Consider the following 8,335-nt stretch of genomic DNA (forward strand, 5'->3'; position numbering starts at 1 on the left):
TCGGTCAGAGCGCTTTCCCTGGGGTCAGGCTTGAAGATGCTTTGCCCCGGGAAAATTTGGAACATCTCAGAGGCACTGAATAGCATGGGGGAAGAGGGGCTGCCCCGGAGGCCCAGATGGGGGGCACAGTCAAGGGCTGGGAGAGACTTGGGCCAGGCGTTGGGGGCTTAAGCTTGGGCCAGGTGTCCCACCTACTAAGCCGGCAAGCAGTGTGATCAAGTGTGAATTTGGAAGCTCTTGCTGTGAGCCAAGAACGTCCGTGAAGGACAGTGACGGAGGCAGGGACTAGTGCTCTGTGGTTATCATCCTTAACAGCAGTAGTAATAAGCAGCACTTATTGAGCATCTAATGCATACTAGGCCCTGTAGCGCCTCACATGCATCATCACATTTAATCCTCATGAGATCCCTGTAGGGGCAATACTGCCATCATGTCCATTTTGCAGAGAAGGAAAGTGACTTTCCCAAAGCCTCCAACTGTGGCAGGATGGCCATACTTCCCGGTTTGCCCAGGACGGTCCCAGATGATGCCTACTGTCCCAGCGTAATTATTAATAGCACTTCCTTTCACTCTCAAAGGTGACCTGGTTAGACAATAAATTACACATCTAGTCAGAAGATCCCCGGAGCAGCTGGCAAAGTTTGGTGTGATGTCAGAGGCCCTGTGACCATGGGTAAGGCACTTGGCCTCTCTGAACCTCAAGTTTCTTATCTGTAAAATGGGTATAATACCAGCGTGGAAATTTGCTGCTCGTGGGTATTCACTACTTGCTGAGAGCCCCAGAGATATGGCCAAGAGAGCAGTGTTAATGGAGAAAGTTACAACCTGCCATACATACTCTCTATCTGCTTTAGCTCCGGGCTCAGGGGCAGGCAAGGAACAACCAGTGGTTGAGAAACTTCCTACTATGTGCCAGTCACTTTGTCTCTGCTAGCTCTCTGTGAGGCAACTTGTGAGTTAGAAACTTGTTGCCCCATTTTGCAGATGGGTAAACTGAGACTGAGAGGCGCTCTCTCCTCATTCTAAGCCTCTCTCCAGATAGAAGTACAGTACTTCTCTATATAGGCTGCATTCCTGTTCTTGGCTTCACTCCTGATTTAAGGATCCAGCTCAGTTTTTCCTTCCGGAAAATGAGAGAAAGGGGGGGGTCTGGGCATCCTTGTGAAAGATGCAGGGATGAGCAGTTCCCACTTCCCATGGTTTTCTCCTCTCCCAATTTCCTGTGGTCCCCTTCCTTCCCTTGTCAAGAGACTGTGCCCAGGAGCGCAGGGGTTAACCCTGGCAGAGCTGTAATCAGCGTGCAGAATGCAGAACAAATGCCTCCCAGCTGGGGACTGGGAGCTGCTAGGTGGGACTGGCTGCCTGGAGTTCAGGCGGCCCCCTCTCTTCCTGTGTGCTGAGGAACCAGGCCCCTTGAGCCATAATCACAGAGCTCAGCTGCTGCCTCAGCTCACCCTGCAGACTGGGTGGGCTGAGGCCTGGGGCTTATGGAAAGGAGGCAGTTTCTGGGCAGGGAGTCCTTTATGGAGCTAGGGTGGAGGGGGCAGGGCACAGCTAAAGGGGTCACTTCCCTCTTGGGGACCTAGGAATGCCAGTGGCTGCCCACCAGGCTCCAGTGAGGTTTGGAGTGGGAGCCTTGAGCTGAGTGAGTTGGCCACATCTATCAGCCCCCGTCCCAGCTCCTCCCTAGGAGGATGCATCGTTTCCATCCCAAAGTCTGTCTGGGCTTTTGGTCAGTTTATGCATCTGCTCAATGACCCACTGATTGCTCTTCTCAGTCCTTTGTCTTTTTTTTTTTTTTCTTTTTTGGTGATGCCGCGAGACATGTGGGATCTTATTTCCTGGACCAGGGATCGAACACATGCCCCCTGCAGTGGAAGTGCAGAGTCCTTACCACTGGACCGCCAGAAAATTCCCCCAGTTCTCTGTCTTTTGAGTGTCCACTACCCATCTACCCACCCACCACCCACACTCCTATCCATCCATCTACCCACCCTTCTACACATCCATTTAACCACCAATTTACCCATCCATCTGTTAACCTACTACCCATCCACTACGCCATCCTACTACCGACTACACCTCAGTTGACCCACTGCCTACAGCCCTATCCATTATCTAGCTATCCCCCACCCATCCATCCACCTCCCCACCCATGCCTCCTTCCGCCCCTATCCATTTACCCACCCATATATCCCCCCCCACTCTATCCATCCAGCATCCCTTGTTCCACTGCCCACACCCACAGCCATCTACCCGCCCGCCTGTACCTACATGGCTCCCTCCACCCACTCATTCCCTGTTCATGATCTTACATCAACTCATACCTGGCCTTTGCTGACCAACATGAGTTTCTGACCATGTCATCATCTTTCTCAGGCACACACCTCACTCACGTTCATCAGTGGGTTGCCCTTGGGCAAAACATCTTTGAAGGCTGCTTTGCAATGTCACCTCCTCCTGGAGGCCCTCCTCCAGAGTGAGCCTCTCCCCTGCTCCTGGTCCCTCCTCCATATTGGCATCGGTTACTCTGTGAGCTAGCTCTCCAATGAGACAGTGATGTCTGTGCTCCTGGCGCATTTGGGGAACAGCCAGCATAGGAAGGGGGTACTTTTCACCCCAACTGGACTGCAACCACCATGAGGGCAGGTGTCCTCCTTCTGGGACCACTCCAGGGACACTCTCCATGGGCTGGACTCCCGGCAGGGGCTCAGACACACCTGGGCATTGCAGGGAAGGGGGCAGCATTGGGTTCTCCAAGTGATTTGTGCTGCAGGCTAGTTCCCCAGCTTGGGGAGACTAGCAGTGGCGCGAAGGGGGCTACCCCATGCTCTCACTTCTATCACCCAGCATGCATTTCCAGGTCAGACCAACCCGAGTTCAAATCCCGGCTTTGCCTCTCACTAGCTGAGTGACCTTGGTTGAGCCGCTTCCTCGCCTGGGCCTTGTGATGAGCCATAAAATTCACTACCTGTCCTGTAGGTGATGGTCAATGAAGGGTAGCTGTTATTATTACTATTGTTAGAACTTTCCTTTCCCAGGAGGCGATTTCATTTAACACACATTAAGTAAGTGCCTGCTGTGGGCCAGACCCTGGGCTGGGTACCCTGTGAGGAGGCAGTGGTGAGTAAGGAATGCAGTCCCTGCTCTCAGAGATTTGTCTGGTCTGGTGAGGAAGACAGAGGCCAGGAACTGGTAGGGCTGAAAGGCCAGAACAGTGGTAGAAGGGGCCAGGGAGGCAGAGGACTGATTGAGGAAGTCCAGGGAGGCTTCCTGGAGGAGGTGGCATTTGAACTGGGCCTTGTGTCTTGGGGTAAGATTGCCCACAGGTGGAGCTGGGGAGAAAGCTGGTCTCGAGAGGGGAGAAGATAAGCTGGGGAGGGTCTACTGTGGAGGATGGGAGAGAGGCCCTGAATGCTGTGCCTGGCCCTCTGTGGTGTGGGCTAGTCTGGGCCCCTGCCCTTTCCCCAGCAGTGGCTGCCCTCAGGTGTCACAGACTCTGAGGTGCCTTGGGATCCTTACTGGGGTTTCTCATTAGCAGAGGCCTGCGGCAACCTGGCCCCAAGTTTTTTTCCCTGGTTGACCTTGAGGACAGGAACGTGCTCTGAGGGGAGCCAGGGGACAGAGACTTTCCTGGAAGGAACCTTCAGCCCTTCCTTCCTAGTTCCTTCCGCCTACCCCAGATCCCCAAGATTCAACAATTGGTGGAAGTTTCAGGGCCTCAGTGGGCTTCGGAGAACACTGAGGCCCAGAGAGGGTAGGCCTTGCTGGGGCTGCACAGCAAGTCAGCAGTGGAGCTGGAGTCCTTGGCCGCCCCACACCCCATGGCTGCCTTCAGTGTGAATGGACATGTGTTGAGTACCTACTGTGTGCCAGCTTCCAGCCTAACAGGATGAAGCAGACAGGCTCACAGAGAGTTAAGGCTCAGACAGAGCACGGACTTGGCAGGGCTTCTAGGAAGGCTGCCTGGAGGAGGTGGGACAAGGCTCTACACAGACATGTGAAGCTGTGCGAACCAGAAGGTGTGAGAGCCGGGCTGGGTACACTGAATGTGTGTGTCTGACACGGGTGTGTGTGCCATGGGGTGTCAGCTGGAGTGATGACTGAGTTGCTGGGGCATCAGGGCCTGGCCTGGGGCTGGCGGGTGGCCTGGGGGCTGGGTGATGACAGATTAGTCCCTGGCTGTCCCCACTTGGCTGTTTCTTGAGGTGATGCCTGGGTGTCAATGGGTTCTTGGGAGCAGCAGGGTCAGGATGGGAGTTAATCCCAAGGGTATTTTAGAGGGTGGGACTGTGAGGCCCACAGGGAGAGCGTGGCTCCCAAAAGCAGGCAGCTGTCAGGGCCGGAAACGCCTCTGGAATTCCAGGCTCTGGAAAGAGGGCTGGCTGCGTGGAAGAGTTTTCTCAGCCGGAGCCTTCCAGGCCAACTTAGCTCTGGTTCCTTATTCACTGCTCCACAGGGAAATGGGGGAAGGGAAGCCCCCCCTACCCCGGCCCCTCAGGCTCCCTTTCTCCTGGAGAACAGGACAAGAAGTTGGAGGGGGGGCTGAGGAAGGATGTGGGGTCAGTTCCTCCAGCCCCACCCCTGAGGAGGACAGGGGGTGGGCAGTGGGGGTCTGAGGTGCCTATAGGTGCAGGGGGTGGGGAGGGACAGCAGAAGGGCCAGGGCCAGGTGACCCTGCCATCTCAGGGATGATGAGGCTGGCTTCTTCAGACCTGGGCCAGGTGGCCACGGGCCTGGATGGAAGGGCGGTGTTGCACGAGTGGTCGGATCCTCCAGGAGATCTTTGTTCTCAACATGAGGAGGGGCCGGTGTGGAGAGAGCAGGGGCAAGGGGCGGGGGGACAGGAAAAGTGTTTGAGGAGCAGAAACAATGGCCTATTCTCTGCTGACCAGCCTGGCCTGAGAGATAGGCCTGTGGGCTGGAGGCCAGCCCTGCCTTGCCCTGGCCATCGCTAGCATTGATGTCCCCAGCCTACCGCAGCCCTTGGGGCTTCACCTGGTCCTGCTTAGGTCCGGTGGGGCTCCTTCCTCAGCCCCACAACCATGGGCTCATTCCTGGATACATGGGTCTCTCTGTTTTCTTCTAACAAAAGCCAGCCCACTTTGGTGGATGCAGGGCTTTTACATACGTGATCTCCTTTGTGTGGTGGACGCAGAAACAGAGGAGGGAAAGCCCTTCCCACTGGCCCACGGCCCCTGCCTGTTGTTCGTAGAGCTGGGAGTCGAACCCGGTACTCCCGGCTCTGAGTCCTGGGTTCTTCCGATGATCCCCCTTCCCACACAGTTTCTTAGCTCCTGGTTTCCTCCCCCCTTTCCTGGACGTATGATAAGAGGAGGATGAGCTGAAGTGAGGGGAGCAGTAATTAAGCACCTCCTAAGTGCCAGACGCAAGCTTGAGCTCTGGGCTCGGTGCTTTACTTGCATTGGCCCTAATCCTCACAACACCATTATACAGATGAGGAAACTGAGGCCAAGGAGGTAAAGTTACTTCTTCAACCTCTTGCAGCTCGGAAGTGGTCCCACTGGATTCAAACCTCAGTCTGTGGCGTTCACACTGCCCTGCTGCCTTGAGGGCAAAGGCTCTGAGACCACGAAGGGACCCTGTCCTCGCAGTGTGAGGATGTGGGGAGGAACCCCGCGTGTTGCACACACATCTTCCTGGGGCCGGGATTGCTCAGAAGCCTCGCTGACTGATGGATGTCACCTCTGCTTACACCTCTTTGGTGACTGGGAGCTCATTCCAAGAGAACAGCTCTGCTGGTCAAGAATTTCTCCCTGAAATGGAGCAGAAATCAACTCCCCATAACCTCTGCTCACTGCTCCTCCCTCCACCTCCTGGGGCCGTCCCCTGATGTTTGCCCTTCCAAATGTCTGCCCAGGAGTCAGAAGACCTGGCTCCAACTAGTCCCAGCTGTAGATCTTGGGTAAGTTCCTTAGCCTCCCTGTGCCTCAGTTTTCTCATCTGTAAAATGGGAATAATAATGCTGCAATCAAAGAAGATGGCTGGAAAAGAAGCTTTACAAACACAGGGTGGGGGTGTGTATCATAATGAGTGCAGATGTTCAGGCTCCTTGTACTTTTCTGAGTTGTTTCCTGAACTGAACTGTCACGTCACAGCAAGCACTCATTAAGTAACTCCTCGGCACCTGGCAACAGGGCACAGCCATTGCCTCTGGATGCAGAAATTTGCACCCCAGCTCGCAGAGGGGAGATGCAATGGCTTGTACAGTTTTATGTGCAGAGTGACCTTTACTAATTCATGAAGACTCTGACACCATCCTCATGGGTAAGTAGTGGATCTCACAGGTGAGGAAACTGGCCCAGAGAGGTGAAGTGACCTACCTGAGGTCCCACAGTACTTTTCTGCAGGGAGATTGACTGTTTGATACTCACCAGGCCATTCCCCTGTCAGGCCTGCAGGGGTTAACTGGGCTGGCAGGCACTCAGGCAAGCAGGAGGGAGGGTCTCATGGAGAGTGAGGGGTGGGGGGTGGGCAGCCCCCTCTAGGTCTCTGACTCCACCTCGGTGGGCAGCTTGAGCCCCTGCCAGCCTCTTGTTGACTCAGCCGGGCTCTCTCCTGCCAAGGCCTGCTGGCCAGAACTCCCACGGGGAGGCTCAGCCCGCATTCTTCTCGGGCTGGAGTCTGGGGGGTGGCTGGCACCTCCTGGTGGAGGCTGTGTGCTGGTTTGTGGGTGCTGGGCCAGATGCCAGGGCGAGGCAGGGGGATAGCCTAGCCTGAGAACTGGGCTACTTGAGCATGTGGCTCAGCTTCGCCATTAGTGAGCTAGGTGATCTCAGCAAGCCACTGCCACCATCCTGTGTCCACCCCGTGCCTCAGTTTCCCCATCCATCAAATGGATATGATGATAATAAGCCTTGCCAGCCCTACCTCATAGCTACTGGGAGGATCAAAGGAGAAAACGAGTTTGGCCGGAGTGAACGCCATTTGCAGTTCAAGGACCCAGGCACGTCTGCTGGCCTGTCAGCTGGGCATTCTCTAGGTTGAGTACATGAACAGGAAGGGAGGCAGGGGCAGCTCTCAGCTGTGGTATGTGTCTGCCTGACATCCCTGTCTCCTCCCCAAACTTGACATAGTGACAATAATAACCCCTCCTTCCAAGTGCACAGCCCTTGAGAGTTTACAAAGTCCTTCCATACCCGTTATGTCAGGTCACCCCCACTCCCCTGCCTCAGGGCCTTTGCACTGCTGTTCCTTCTGCCCAGAACACTCTTCTCCCAGGTGAGTGAAAGGCTGCCTCCCTCTCAGCTCAAGTGTCACCTCCTCAGAAGCCTATCAGACAACCCATCCAAATTAACTTCTCCCCGACCCCTCACCCCACCAGCACCCTCCCTTCCACTCCGTGTCTTTCGCGACTGCCATGACCTTGTTCATATGGGGGGACCATCTTCCCCCAGGACATTAGGCTCTTTGTTCACTGCTGTGTCTGGAGATGGACCACAGCCTTCCGTGGTAGCTATTATTGTCCCACCTTACAGGGGAGGAGCCCAAGGCTCAGAGTGGCCAAATGATTTGCCTAAGGTCACAGAGCCTGGAAGGAATGGAGCCGGTCGGGGGGCTCTTTCCAGAACTGTCCCCACAATTGCACCGCCTGCATCCTCCTCAGGCCCCACCTGTCACCCCCATGTAGTCGAGCCCATGCCTCCCTCCTTACACACCGTAGGTGCTGTGCATGTATTTATTTGGTGGAACGTGGGGAAAGATTCTGAAGATTCTGTAAAGCGAATCTTCTGGAAGGATTCATTTTACAGAAGAATAAGCCACTGGATGCGACATACATATCTGGTTGCTCCTCTAGCAGGACTCTGGGCTAACACCTTGGGCCCAGAGCGGCGGTTGTGCCAGGGGCCTCCTTACCCTGCGCAGGCAGGCTGGCCAGCCTAGTAGCCCTCCCAGAATTGCATCGGCAGCAGCTGTGGGGTGGCCGGATGCCCCACCCCCGGCGCCTCTGGGCCCTGAGCCCAGGCCGCAGGCAGATCTGTGGCTGGCACTGCTCCTTAGGTTTGGGGTGGGAACACCGCAGGGATTTTAAAAATAAAGGGCCTTGAGACAGTGGCCTGGCCCAGCCGGCCGTGAGGCGGGGTGGGGGCCAGACAGGGACAATGGGAAGCTGGTTCTTAGGGGCTGTCCACCCACAGGGAGCAGCCAGGCCGGGGGAGCCCATTCCCTGCCCCCCACCAGTGCTGTTCTCCCAAGGACTCTCCTTCCTCGCCTATCCTATGCCTATCCTAAACATCCGTCTCAAATATTTACTGAGCACCTACTATGTGCTAGGCCTCAGTGACCGCGGGGTGGGAACCTTCAGCCCCTCTTT

This window comes from Lipotes vexillifer, unplaced genomic scaffold (assembly GCF_000442215.2).
Source record: "Lipotes vexillifer unplaced genomic scaffold, Lipotes_vexillifer_v1.1 scaffold382, whole genome shotgun sequence".
Taxonomy (NCBI): Eukaryota; Metazoa; Chordata; class Mammalia; order Artiodactyla; family Lipotidae; genus Lipotes; species Lipotes vexillifer.